This window comes from Dryas octopetala, chromosome 1 (assembly GCF_963921425.1).
Source record: "Dryas octopetala chromosome 1, drDryOcto1.1, whole genome shotgun sequence".
Taxonomy (NCBI): domain Eukaryota; kingdom Viridiplantae; phylum Streptophyta; class Magnoliopsida; order Rosales; family Rosaceae; genus Dryas; species Dryas octopetala.
In genome coordinates, this window is record NC_141366.1 from 25,648,648 (window position 1) to 25,664,218 (window position 15,571).

Here is a 15,571-nt window from a genome sequence, read left to right on the forward strand (position 1 = left end):
GGGAGGGAAAGGGAGGAAAGAGAAGAGATCAGAGAGGAATGGATCGATCTCAGGGAGTGACTGACTGAGGGAAGGTGTTGTTTCACGAGAGTGGCAAGAGTGAAGCAACAAGCAGCGTCGGCAAAGACGGCGACGAGCTCGATCTGGTCAAATGCCGGTGCTCACTGCCAAAGAATAATTCCACTCTTCCAATGCATTATTCACTTTAGCCTTTCGATTAACCTTTTTCTAATTGCCACGTTTCTTTTTTGAGAACAGCCCTTGGGCCCACTTTGGACTATTGAAGTAAACTTGTGCATTGCATTTGGATAAGCTTTTCCCTTCGTAAGCTTGGTCCAATACAAGATGTACTAGTGTCTGTTGTACACTTGTACTACTAATACTAGGCTTACTAGCAAAGATTTTTAAGAGTTTTATTTTTTGCACTTGTTTTTTTTTTAACTTGTGAGCAAGGCGTTAAATTTCGAAATTTTCTTCACCAAAAAATTTGATTTTTAGGAGTATAGAAATTTTAACACCATATTAAACATATTTCGAAAAATTTCCCGTAGAACAAAAAAAAAAAAAGATTTAGGATTGATTGGGATTTGGAGCCTTTGGGCAATTGGAAAAAAAATGTCTGGGGTTTCGTTTGGCCGTTTTGAGGTTTCGTTTAGTTGTTTTTAAACCAAATACATTTTTATATAAAAAAATAATTAAAAATATCCTAAAAGGCCTAAACTCTAATATCTTATACCATATCTTAAACAATATAGAGTATAAATTATATAATATATAGGGTTTAGTGTATAGATTATAGAGTATATAGGGTTTAGTATTAGGATTTAGCCTATAAGTATAAAGAATATACTAATTTCATTTATTTATTATACTAATTTTATTTAATAGTATTTGCCTCCAACGCGCATTATATTCATCACATATCACATGAAACCTACCATATAATTTAGTTTCTTCAATGTTTTTTATCAATGTAGTAGATAATATGTTAAATAAACATTTAGTAAAGTTTCATTCAAAATTTCCGTATTTTGATAGTAATTTTCGTCATTTCCGTCGAATTTTTGTCGAAATTTAAAAATTTTCGAAATTTCTGTCGAAATTTCCATCGAAATTTCCTCGAAACCCGAAATTTTATTCTTTAATAAGAACTCAATACAAGCTGAAAACGTTATTCAATATCTCTATAAAAAAAAAAAAAAAAAAGAAACTGCAACACGTTGAAATGAGGAAGAAGAAACTACAACATGTTGAAGGGAGGAGGCTCTATCTATCCAAGTCTAACTTAGGTCGAGTCTTCTCTCTTAGACTCCAACCTGCTTCCTCTCTCCGAGTACCCAAAAAACATGCTTCTTTTATCAATCAATCAAATTTGTTTTTCTCTTTGATTTCATAGGTATTGCTAGGTGAATTAGGGTTGGGGTTGTTTTTAATTTTGTCTATGTGATCAGCACAAGTTAGGGATGAGGTTATGCTTTCTTGATATTCCCATTTTGTTTCTATGATATTCTTGATGGATTGTTTGGTTAAATTTCGATTTTAGCTGATTCAAAAGAGAAGAAATTTTATCTTTAAATTGGATTTAGTGTATTATTTTAGTTCTAATTATCTGACACTTCTTTTAGGTTTTTATTTTGTTTATTTTATCTGTTCATTTGTGCCTCAATGATCTTTTCTTGTGTAAAAAAAAAAAAAGATTTGAGGACATAGACAGCGTCTCCTAAATGTTGATACTTAAGTTGAAAACTCCCTAGTTTGGGTAGTCTTTAGTGATTTTTCTTGTGCCTAAGTGATTGTTCTTTTTCGAATAAGATATAGATTCTTTTTACTTTCTTTGATCACAATATCTGGGCTGGCTTGACAGCAGCGCAAATTATGCAATATTGAATTAGGAATTTGCTTCTAGGTCACCATTGCTTGCAATTTCAATATATATTAATTATGTGCAAGGTGTCTTTTCAAGTTGAGATCACTCAGTTTTGTCTAGTAGGACTAGTTCTACCAGCAGGCATTTCATTGAGTTTTTGATCCCTTCATGATAGTTGTATCTGGCAGAGTTGGATATCCATATTTTTCGAAATTGTGCAGGAGCTGCTGCTGTATGGTTGGTATGCCCTTTGGCCCTTCGTGTTTGTCTTTCAAACTCTATCTATTTGCATGCTTGGTTTTTTGAGCTTACTGATAATTTATCAAAGGGGCAGCTGGAAGTGGTTTTCATGCTATTATGGAATATATGGAATTTTCGAAACTCAGTGGTCTGGCAACAAAGGGAACTGTGATCTTATACAAATTGTTAACATCTCTCTATCTTTGCTGCAGGATTTTCATAAAGCTAATTTTCATGTATCTTTGCTGCAGCCTCGTTCTCAAAGTGTCCCTCATTGGCGTCGTCCGAGCCTGGGATTACTATGTCACATTTTCATCGCCAATCCAATAGAGTGGCTCATAGACTAGCTAAATTTGTTATTTCATGTTCATATATGTGCCTTTGGATTGATGAGCCTCTTGAGTTTATCCAGGACGCTCTCTATGAGGAGTTATGTTCTTCCGGTTTTTTAATAAAATTTTTCATTTCCTTAAAAAAAAAAAAAAAGTTTGGAGCTAGTAGCTAGGGTGTAGATTTTTTTTTGGGAGACTTAGAGTCCAGTCCATTTTATGAGCCTTTCTTAGACTAAAACCGGTAGTGATTTAGGGTTTTTATTTAAGTCCTTTTATTTTTCTTTTTTGACGACTTTATGTTAGGTTTTAACTCCAAGATTTTGGGCTCCTCTACAATCCCACTTTACACCCTAGGAGGGGATATACCCTTCAAATCGGGGAAGGACTTTATTATGAATTAAAAGAATTTTCTTATAAATTTTAAAACACCCCCGGTCTCCATCTAAAAATTATTTTTCTAAAGGAACTAAGTCTAATTATATATTTTTTTTATTATTTATAATCTCAATTCTAATTCTGTGCTCTAGTTTGATACATAGCTTGTGATTTGGTATAATTTGTGGTATCTTCTGTCAAGCCAGCACACATTTGTGGTATCTGATAATCAAAAGGAAAAACCCAATTTTGGACTAAATAAATGTTAGGCAAAAGTAATTACAACATAGGCCACTTGGACAAACGTAGTTTATGCATTGTAAAATGTTGGGATTCTATACCTTAAAGCCACTAAGATGTAGACATTGTATCCTTTGATAAGTAAGTTTATCGCATTAATATATGGATAAAACATGGAACATAAAAAATATCATAGGTTTGACGAAAAAAAAAATAAAAAATTCCTAGGTTCTGATAAGAAATATAAGTAATGGTGGGTTCAGTTCGGTAACCGCATGTGAGACCCTGTATTTTTCAAAGATTTTTATTTATTTATTTATTTTGATTATTTTGGGAATTTATTTGAGAAATAAAAAGGTTTTGGTTTAACTTTTAATTTTTGTTTTAAATTGGGCTTGACTAAAAAATTGACTTTTAAAATTAGTGGGCTTTTGATTTTGACTTTAGGCTTGTTGGGAAGGTCTCGAGTCCACGAGTTCGTAGACACGAAGCACGCGTAAATCCGAGTTACGGTTTAAGAGTTACGAGCATTTAAAGTAAAGGGCAATCTTGTAATTTGTACCAAAGGAGTTTTAAAACCAAAAAAAAAAAAAAATCAGACTTTTTTTATCTCTCTCTCTCTCTCGCCTCTCACCCTCGCCGCGCTTACCACCAGCACGTGACAACGCGTCTGGCGGCGGCTGGGCTCGGGTTTTAGCCTACTGCCATCGTCTCCCTCCCCTCTCTCTTCCACTAGTCTCTATTGTTCTGGCCGACCACCCTCGACAAAGAAACGACGCAGAACAGGGCCGAGCCTCCCCGCCGGCGATGTGCATTTTTCGACTACGACGGGACACCGGACCTACAGGGTCTTGTTCTTCTTATCACGACGAGTTTAGCCATGGTCTCCGTTCGTCCATACGATGCTCTATGACGGAGCAATGAGCTCAGGAAGCCAAACCCACCGCCGATTTGAGCCGTTTCCGGTGACTTTTGACCGTCGACTCAGTTACGAGAATTGATCTTCCAAGGCGTGGTCGTCCAAGTTTGAGAAATTGGAAATTTGATTTTAGGGTTTATGCCTATTTCAAATTTTTTGAAATTGGACTTGAATTCGAGTTGTTCTTGTGCAATTGAAGGTTTCTTTGTGCAATTAGGATTAATTGAAGTTGATTTTGGGTATTTCCAGGTTTGTGCCACCGCTGCCACCATCAGAACCACCACTTTTGGCGGTGGGTTAATTGGTTGTTTGACCCAATTCCGCCCAATTGAAGTCTCAGGAGCCTTTCTAGTTCCATTTGGTGAGAATTCGGTGATTTTTCCGTCTTGTTTGGGGGCTGGGCAGCCACCGCATGTGGTGGTTACTGTCCGTTTCAGTCGTTTAACGGCCCATTTGTATTTCTGGTTTGTGAAATTGTTGGTTGTCTGGTCTTAACAGGTACTCGGGCTTAGGAATTCTATTTCTGATGCCGTTATGCTGCCAGATTGAGAATCCGAGCGTGTTGTCATCCAAGGGCATTTCAGTTTTTTCACTTTTTTTCACTGTGAGTAAAATTCGATAGTTGGATTTGTTTGGTTTGTTTGTTTGTATGCATTTGTTTGTTAGGACTTAGTTTGGCTAGAACTTGATAAAGTATAGGCTTGAATCCTTGAGGATGGAAATGATTATGATTATGCTTTGAGGTTATTATTTAAGATGTGAATGATTGATGTTGAGGTTAAAAGTTTGACGATTAGGCAATAAAAATGCCATAATGATTTTTTATTATTATTATTGGTGGAATTTAATGTGAATATGAGGAATTATGATTATCTTGATGTTTGGATCATTGATGGATAAAATTATTATGTGTTTGAGTAGTATTGGATATTATTGTGGATTAATATTGAGTATGGAACTTGAAGAATTATTGAGGATAATTGTTTGAATCATTTCACTCATACGAGCTTTAGTGAGCTTACCGGGTTGTTTGTTTGAATGACCCGGTGTACCATGGATATGATGCAGTGTGATTATTTGTGTTTTGCAGGTTAAGCAGGCTGAGAAGGCAGTGGGGAGAAGACGAGGCAGTGAGACCCATTTTGATTTATGTAATTGTTTTTATACAGTGATTTTACATAAATGTTTTTGGGCTCACACTCTGATTTGTCAAATGTATTTATTTATTATGTTAAGTGCATGGATCATTCTTTGAAAAGAGATTTAAATGGTAAGGTTTCAGTTCAGTGTGTTTATGGGCCTAGGGTTTAAGGTGTTTGTAATGTCCTAAAATAATAATAATAATAATAATAATAAATAGATAAATAAACTTATTTTTATTTTGGCTTTAAAATTGGGCTACATCTCTAGGTTTGGGTTTTAGCCTAATTGTCTACAAGATACAAAGCCCAACTTGAAAAAAAGAAAAAATGGAAGAAGGGATAACACCAACGTCCATCAGCCCTCTCAATTTGGAACACCTAAGCTTAAGATCAATAGTGATGATCCATTTAGAGAGATGAGTCCTTATCTAAATAATGATTAGATTCATTTCTTCTTAACTGAATAAGCCAATTAGATGTTACTCTAACCAAGACTTTGGCTATAAATAAACTGTGTAAGTGTGCTTAAGCTACACTTGAGCAGCAAGACTGAACAAAAAAAGAGAGTGAAATAAATTTAAATTTAATGAAGTTATATCTAAACTATACTTTTTAAACTTTTTAGACCCGAACACATAGGAACAAACCAAGAAGGAACTCGTGCTCAAGAAATTAAGGTAGAGTCTCTATTTCCCTAAGGATTGGACTATATTACAATTAATCCTTGTGTCATATTGTGTGATTTTCTTGTGATAATTTATCTTTATTACTTGCGACAGTATTTCTTTATTAAATGTATCAAGTTCATTATATTTGAGAGAAAGCTTTTATTATTAATCTTGTGTGTGCACTGTGAAATTTCCTAAGTTTGTGATACATTCAAATTGTATAAGGTTGAATTATTATTAAAGCACGATTTAATTTCTCTACACATACATTAATGTTTATCTTTACATGCGTAATCATAAATGCATAAGGAAAGTGTGATTGTGAAAAATGTTAAGAAAATGATTAATTGAGACACCAAGAAGAGAGGGAGATGAACTTGGTGGTCTCGTGATTTATTAGAGACATCATGGAGAAAGGGAGATGTACCTGGTGAGCTCATGATTTGTAGAAGAATTATTGAAGGAAAAGTGGAATTAATAATATTCAAAATATTTAGGCTTAAGGGACAGACGGGTGTTGGCTCATACTTGGGACATTCGGGGCCACAGTGGAAGGATGGGTTTGCAAAGGAGAGATGGCAAAGGAGAGGTTGGCGATCACCTGGGGAAGTGGGCGATCTCTCAGGGAAGTAGGCGATCTCTCAGGGAAATCGGCGAGTATTCAATGTAGTTTTCAGTATCAGTATACCGCCAATATGGGCATTTCAATACCGCTCCGATGCCGATTATTGCCGACACGGTTCGGTCTGAATCCGAAACTGAAAATCCAAGAAAAAGTATTGAACAAATCGATTCGGATCAGGATGGTTGTTGGTATTTTTCAGTATGTCGGCAAAAAAACCCAGCCCTAAATAGAAGAGTTGTTGGGAATAAAAACTAATAAATTACACATAAACCTAGTTTTTGAAAAAATTTTAATTGGAAACTCAGCCAAATAAAAAATTAAGTTTTAGCCCAATCTGTCTATGTTCGCGCGCAAAGGCTAGGAAAATACACTACCGAGCGCTCGGCATGTTACCGAGTGAACAGGGAAAAAATGTCAACGCTATTGGCTGTTGAGTAAGATTAATTAGCTTGAAAATTAACCAAAAATTAAAAAACTAAAAATCATGCTTGATGTATTTTCACTTGAATGGTGCATAAATTCCGTACTCAAGCCTAAAACTTACAATTTAGTATGTGGTCTTAAAGACATACTAAGTCAGTTCGGTAACATATTTTTTTGAGTCATTCAAAAGGTATTTTAAAGATACCATCATATGGGGTGCCCTCTTCCTTTCTTTGTTTTAGTAATAATTAAGCTAGAATGACTACATTATTTTTCAGATTTGTGATTGCATAATTTTTTTTTTTCAAATTAATGAATAGTTTAACATGAATGGTGAAATAAATTTTTTATATTTTATTTTATCATATAGAAAGAAATTTTTTTTGTGTACCTTGGTTTCCTAGGAAAACAAATGTATCTACTACTTACTAAAAAAATTAACTTATAATGAAACAGTAGCAATACACAAGCATCTATTTGCACACAATCTAATTAACCTGCATATGTAATCTCAATGTATAGTCATCATAGAAACCTCTCTCTCAACAAAAAAAAAAAAAAAAAAAGGCCGATAAATGGGTTTATTTTGGCATCTAGGAGTAAACAATCTATGCAAAACTGGTATTAGAATTATTGAATTAATTCAAACAAAAATATCTTGAACACGCGTGATTAACAAGTCATATAGTTCACTCCTACATAACCCGGTTACATATCTTGCGCTTTTATTTGAGATGAGTGTTACAAATTCTTTTTCATGCTTTGGGTTGCTTTTTTGACGATCTCTTCTCTGATTTCATTGTATTGGATTAAGATCATCTATGCCGTTATCTAAAGTCGATATGTTTCAGTCATGTCCTGTAATTTGTACGCACAATTAAATTTAAAAAAAATACACAACTATATATTGCATAGAAACGAACTACAATATTAGCATGTCAACAATGTAATTTTATAAAACGTTTGTTACCGCTCTGATCTCCTTGGTCATTTTACCATCCCAAAACTCCAAGAATTTAATCACCATTACACCACAATCCCAACTGCAACTCAATCATAACAGAATACGTGGGTCACATAATTTGATTACCCACCAAATTTCTCAAACAAAATAGAAAAATTAATTAAATTAACTTTGCACATTAAGTATAAACCAACTTAACTTATGTGTTTGTTTGCTTCAAAACATTCGCCATATATAGTAATTCTGTCAGGGGTGTACATATCTCGATTGAAGGTCATCCCACCAAATTCCTTAGATAGTTCAGTTAGTATAATGAGCTACAGCATAGTATGATTGAATTAATAATAGAGAGACTTAGAGTCCAGTTCATTTTATGAGTCTTTATTAGACAAAGACCGACAGGATTTAGAGTTTTTAATTAAGTCATTTTATTTTTCTTCTTTAACGGCTTTATTATGATTTAGGGTTTTTAATTAAGCCCAAAATTTCGGAGTTAAAACCTAACATGCAGCCTCTACAAAGCCCACTCTACACTCTAGGAAGGGAAATACCCTTCAAATCGGGAGAGGACTTTATTATGAATTAAAAGGATTTTCTTATAAATTAAAATGACTTTATTATGAATTAAAAAAAAAATCTTATAAATTAAGAGTGTTGCTATTTGCACACCATTTTTTTTTTCTTTTTGCACATCATTTTCTCAATTTTTCTCATTTCATACCCTCACACTCCTCCCACAACTGAATTTTCTCAAACACACACCTCTCCCAATTACCATAATATCCCTATTTTAACAATTTCAAAAAATTTCTCACCACAACCCATCACCCAACACACCCCATCAACTAAAAAAAAAACACACACACCCCTTCACCCGACCCACCCACCCACCCAGCTCCCTCCCCCTCCCTCACCGGACCACCTCCCTCCCTCCCTCCCTCCCTTACCGGACCAACTCCCTCCTTCCCTCACCCGACCCACCTAGCCCCTCCCCCCTTACCCGACCACCTCTCTCCCTGCCCCACCCTACCCGCACCATCCTCCGCTCTCTCTCTCTTCTCCCCACAGCATGCACCACCTTCCTCCCTCTCTCTCCCCCAGAGCAGCAATGCAGTACCACCCTCCTCTCTCTCTCTTTCCTCCCCGCATCACCACCGCCCCGTCACAGTCTGTTCGGCACTAGTCCGTAGTTAGTTTCGTTCTGTAGACAGCCGTCGAACATTTCCTGGATGTTCGGTGACGGGGAGGTGGTGCTGCGAGGAGGGGAGAGAGAGAAAAAGAAAGAGAGAAGGTGGTGCTGGGGTGCAGGGAGGGTGGTGCTGCACTGCTGCGCTGGGAGGAGAGATAGAGGAGGCTGGTGCTGCATGCGTTGGGAGGAGAGAGAGAGAGAGAGGGAGGAGGGTGGTGCATGCTGCAGGGAGAAGAGAGAAAGAGAGAGAAGGGTGTACTGCATGGGCTGGGAAGAGAGAGAGGAGGGTGGGGCAGGGAGAGAGGTGGTCGGGTGAGGGGGGAGGGGCTGGGTGGGTCGGGTAAGGGAAGGAGAGAGGTGGTCCGGTGAAGAAGGGGGAAGGAGCTGGTGGGTCGGGTGAAGGGGTGTGTGTGTGTGTTTTTTTTTTTTGGTCTGAGTGTGTAAGGTTGTCCTTTAAAGTCTTTTCTCCTTATGACAATTTGGTAAATTCACAAATTAAATTTAGAGGGTGTGCAAAAAAAAAAAAAAAAAAAAGGTGTGCAAATAGCAACACTCAATTAAATGATTTTATTATGAATTTAAAGGATTTTCTTATAAATTTTAAAATACCCTCGGTCTCCATCTAAAAACTATTTTTCTAAAGGATCCAAGTCTAATTATCTCTTACTAATATTCTAATAAATCCTAGTTCATTTATTTTACCAAATTTTTTTAGAATGTTTAAGAGTACCGTCAAAAGTCTAAAATGCCTTTTTTCTTCTATCGACCATAAATCTTAAACTGAAACTCCGATTAACGTACGGTTCACGTTTACGCACTCATATATTCAAAACCTTTCCAACAAGCCCAAACTCCAAGTCAAAATTGGGTCAAACTAATTTATAAAGAAAATTTAAGATTTAACCCAAAACCTTTTATTTCTCAAATAAATTTCCAAAATATTTAAAATACTTTTCAAAATAAATCTTGGAAAAATATGGGGTCTCACAATTTACAACGGAGCATTTTTAAACTAAATAAACTTTAAATAACGTAAAAATTGATTTCGGTGGAAACATCACATAAATTCTCAAAAACTTCTAAAGAAATTTAGAAAATCTTTTCCAAAGTCATACAACTAAACTTTCTTTAAAGCCTCTTAAAACCAAAGTTAAATAAGAATTCAAATTTCAATTGAAATTTGGGTTGGGTCGTTACATACAAACTATTCATTTTTCTTTGTCTTGTAATGAATGACAATACACTGTTGCTTTCAACTCATCCCGAAACTCTTTGAATTTTTATTCTTATAAGCTTCATGAAATTGGGTCTCGAATTTGAATTGACTAAAGTGTTTCAGGCTTTTAAAGAAAGATCGAAAATCATCTTGTTCTTCTTTTTCAATCTTATCCCACATAACTGCACCATATTGCTCTACAAAAATCTTCAAACTTGTTTTTGAGTTAATAAATTTGTCAAAGTAAGTATTTATACTTTCACTACGTTGAGTAGTTTACATTCCCGCCCAAAATGTGCTTTTCAAATACATGGGAACCCATCGATATTTGTCTTTATACAACCCTTCTAACCACTCATGTCCATTTGAAAAGTATTTATCACACATAGTTTTCCACCACTTCTCAAAGTCATCAATTGTTAAAGCTTCATACACTGCATATATCCAACAAACTATACTTTATGCCCTCGTAATGTTTGAACATCAAAATTTTTTTTGAAATTTTTTTCCATAATATGCCACAAGCACCATCGATGTTTAACTTCTGGAAAGACAACCTTAATTACATTTCTCATACCTCCGCATTGGTCCGTAATTATAGATTTAGGAGTTTTCCCATTCATGCATGCCTTCCACGATTCAAAAATCCATATAAATGACTCTGTACTCTCACTACATAGCAATTTGCAACCTAACAACACAGACTGACTATGATGATTTACCCAACAAAAAGAGCAAATGACATATCATAATTATTTGTCAAGCATGTCGTGTCAAAGGTGATAACATTTCCAAAATCTTCACAAGCTGCTCTACTTATTGCATCAGCCAAATTAAATATGATTTTTAATCAACTTTCTTCATCAAGGTCCATTGAATAAAAAAAATTTGGGTTATGAGTCTGCATCATAATGAAATACTTATGAAGGGCATATGAATCTTCATCTCCAAGTTTCAATCTTCTTTCTTTGCTAATGAGGTTTCATGCATCTTTCTCACTATATTGCAAATTTTCAAATTCACCTTTTTCAGTTAATATAGCATGAAAAATTTTGGATGGTCGTACACCGGCTTTGTCATTGTCAATCAATCTTATTTTTGAATGGGGATCTATAAACCTATATTGCCTTATACGTTGTGCTTTTTCAGGACATAGTTTATGATTGTGTTCAAGATATACTGTGTTCAATATATAGTTTTCATCTGATTGAGAATTGCTCGGATACAAGCATGACATCCTGTAATTTGTGATGAGACTGTCTCTCTTGTTTGATTCTTTGATTCTCCCTTTGATGCTTGTGAACAAACAAGTTGTACGTACTTGATTTTTCCTTTCTCATTGATGTTGGATCTTTTTCTAATTGCAAAACCTATTTTCTTAGCATAACGGAAATAATAGTCAAACAATACCTCATATGACTCAAATGTCATTCCTTTTGCTGGAATGTCTTCTAATAAAATTATTGACATCTCTGCACCAATTGGAGTACCTTCATCCAACATATACATAATTCTCTGTCTCGTTAATATCCAGAAACAATAGTCAAACAATACCACATATGACTTAAAGGTCATTCTTTTTGCCGAAATGTCTTCTATTAAAATTGTTGACGTCTTTGTACCAATTGGAGTACCTTCGTTCGACATATACATATTATCTATCTCGTTAATATCCGGCTCTTGGGAGATATTTTCTTCATCCATTATCACTAGCTAGATGAAATCATAGATGAAAAATATAACATAAAAAAACTCAATTTCACCTAGAATCATAACAGTAATAAAAAAAATTACTTAAATCTAAAAGAATATATTATTAAAAGTATAATTAATCAAATCAATTTCATGGAAACCAATTTTGCAATTTGCATGGGAGTTGAAACATGTTAATTAGTCTCCAAAAAGTGGTGTTGGAGCCGACTATATATATATTCTCTCTTTTTCTCTAATATGCTAAGAAAGATCATTAATATGTACAAGATTGCTTCTTATATTCAAAGGAAAGGATTAATGTTGCATATATATTGATTGAAGATTTTTGTTTCTTTAAACAAACAGTCATATACGACTTACTGAAACTTACAAACTTTTCCCAAACAAAGAAATAAAGAAGAAAAAAAATGAAGGATCAATCAGTTACACTTTGATATGTTCATGAATTCACATCCATTTATATTACTCTAACTTAGTTTTTGTGAGTTCATTTGAATATAAGTTTCAAATTTCATTTAGTTTTGTGTTTTTGGCTTTCGAGCAATAAAATGAGAAATTGCACCATTTATTCTCCTTAATAGATTTTGACATGAATCTAATTGGAGATGGAAGCTAACACCTTGAAGTTATTCCAGGTTACATTTCGTGACATTTGAAGACTTTTAAGGTGTTCATTTTGAATTTCAAAGTCAGCCCAAAACTGTACCAAAGGAAAACTGAGTCAGCTGCATTGTGTGGGGCATAACTTTTTGGTCCGAACTTGAATTTTGGCATATGATATATGATTGGAAAGAAGACATCAAGGGCTTTCCAATGATATATAAAACGTAAATTTCTGGGTTGTTTAAGGCTTTCATCCTACCAAATCACGCCGAGTTCTCCTTGGCAAGTTAGGATTTCCAAATCACGCAAGAATGCAAGTCTTGGGTGCAAAGAAAGGAAAAATAGTCCAAATGCAATGAGAAAAGCGTTTCCTACAATTATAGGGAGTTGGTCAATATATAAACAAGACATTGAAGCAAAATTCTCTCTATCAACACATCTTACAAAAAAAATCAAGCACAAACTATTCAACAACCCAGTTTCAAGATTTCTCAAAGATTTCAACGTGTTCTCTATTCTCTCTAGACCTAGTTCCTTTGTGTTTAGCTCTGCCAAGACCTTGTTTTCTTAGTATCGATTTCTTTTGGTTATTGTTTTCTTTTCATGTTATTTTCTTCATGAATTTTGTTGTTTGAACTCGCATCGTTACTCAGTTTCAGGATAATCATATTATTCATACCTTCTTCATTAAAGTTTATTACTTTGCAATTCACCCAATCACTCAAGTCACAATTGTTCACACATACGAATTTGAGCATCGAGTCATAGAAACCAACGATAATTAGAAGTCCTTGAGGTTCAAGGCAGTTAGGACCTTCAGCGAGTTCTTGTTCCTTGCTCGTTTATAGTCGTTTGTTTAAAATTCAGGTAATCTAGTGCAAATCAATCAAATTCACATCTTTTCTGCAACCGATCTCTCAGCCAAGAAGCAGTGGCACGCCCACAAATCATTTAAAGGACTACAATGGTTCTTTGCTAAGGATCCAACCATCTTTGCCGTGACTTTTAGGAGAAACAAAATTAAAGATAGAAATTCAGTGTTTTCAAAGGCATGTCTTAAGCTCGCTTTCAGGCTTGCCTCGTGGCCAACAGTGACAAAACACCTAAGGCTCTCACCTATTCTACAAAAAGCATGAAAGACTTATGCCTTTTTAAGGAAGGCTTATTTATGCCTAGCATGCGCCTCGCTACTGAAATGTGCAAAGGCGGAAGAGGCATAAGCCTTTTAAGCATTCTTTATTTTCTCTTTTCAATTTTTCTTCTTCTTTTTTACTGTTCTAGTGTTATTTGGGTTGATTTTGCTGCAATTATTTGGAGTTCTTCACATTTTGCTTTTGTCGTCATTTATTTATTTTGTTTCAAATTTTTGTATTGTTGGTGGGAGATTTAAGGTTAAGGGTTTATTACAATCTTTTGTATTGTTGTGCAAAGATAAAAAGATTATTTGGGGCAGCGTTTTGTGTAGGTTTTGTTGTAATTATAATAAATCACGATCTTGTTGAATTCTATATGTTTTGTGGTTGATATTCTTATGCTTGAATGAAAAGTGATATAATTTTTTTAAGAGCAAAATGCACCATTGGTCCACATACTTTGATGGTTTTCCCATGTTGGTCCACGAACTAATTTTCATCCCAAGTTGGTCCACAAATTAATTAAAATGACCCAAGTTGGTCCATTCTGTCAAATATATGCCAACGTTCATCAAAAACTTATCACATGAGGTACACGTGGGGTTTTTTTAGGGCAAATCAGGGATTTCACGCCTGACTGGTTCAAAAAGGTGTGACAACCTTTTGGAAATCAGTTTATTCGACAAAAAGTGGAAGTGTAAAGGTTTTGTCACAAAAATTGGGATCAATCTCGAAGATCCTTTGGATCTTGAGAAATCTGTGTGATCAAATAAGTGAGTTGATTCGGATTTTCACTATTTCACAAGGATGGTGCTTGATTTTCGATTTGATGGAGATGAAGATAATCTGATATACAGTATGTTCCACTATTTGATTTTTCATATTCGTTTTGTGTATTTGGTTTTTCATATTTGATTTATTTGTTTGTTAATTTGGTTAGCTTTTTAGGCATTTTTATATTGGAATTGTTTGTTTGTTTGCCAAGAATCTTATGGGTATTGTTTTCTTCTCTGTCAATACACTTTAGGATTTTTTTACTGTGGTATGGTCCTTCGTGTTTACTTTTGTCTTGGTTGTTATCGATGAGAATCTTGACACATGGGTAAGTTGTACCCCAAAGTAATGGACATGGGCAGTGGTAGTTTGCCAAAGTAATGGACAAGGGCATATGCACATTGAAGTCTGCCAATTAATGAATTTGTTTCTTTGATATGCTCATTTGGTAGGGCTAACTGATTAATATGTTGTTGATATAGTGTAGACATTGATATGCTATTGAATTTCGATTTTGGGTTTTCAAATCTACTGTGTTAATATGTGTCATATTGTACTGTGATAATGAGAGTTAAAAGGAAGGAGATTGACAAAATAAGAGTTATTGATAATGTACTTGGTTACTTTGTGCAGGTGATCTTGATGGGCTTACTCTACAAATTTAGCATGAAGATGACATTAGTGAAGGGGTTTATGTGGGGGGTAGGGTGTGCTACTTGGATTACTTATTTGTTGACCTTATATCCTTGTTGGATCTCATGAAGGTTGGTGAGGAGCTTGAATATGATGTCAACAAGGAGATAATGGAGCCCAATAAGATGAGCATATTCTGGAAGGATCCTAACATAGATGGGCCAAAAGGGTTGGTATACATTGGGTCTAATAGTGTAGTGCTTAGGATTGTTGCAGCAGTAGTACCTCCTTATCAGATTACAACAGTGTATTACAAAGGCTTAATTCCAGTAAGGAAAAAAAGGAGGATGTAACAAGAGATCAATGAGGATGTTGCACTAGCTACCAATGAGAATGTTGGGGAGGAAATACAAGAGGATAATAAGAATATTAATAATGAAAGTCAGTCATCTATTATATGGCCGAGCTTGCATGGTCCAGATTATAGGTTGGAGATTGATGAGATTGAAACTCTT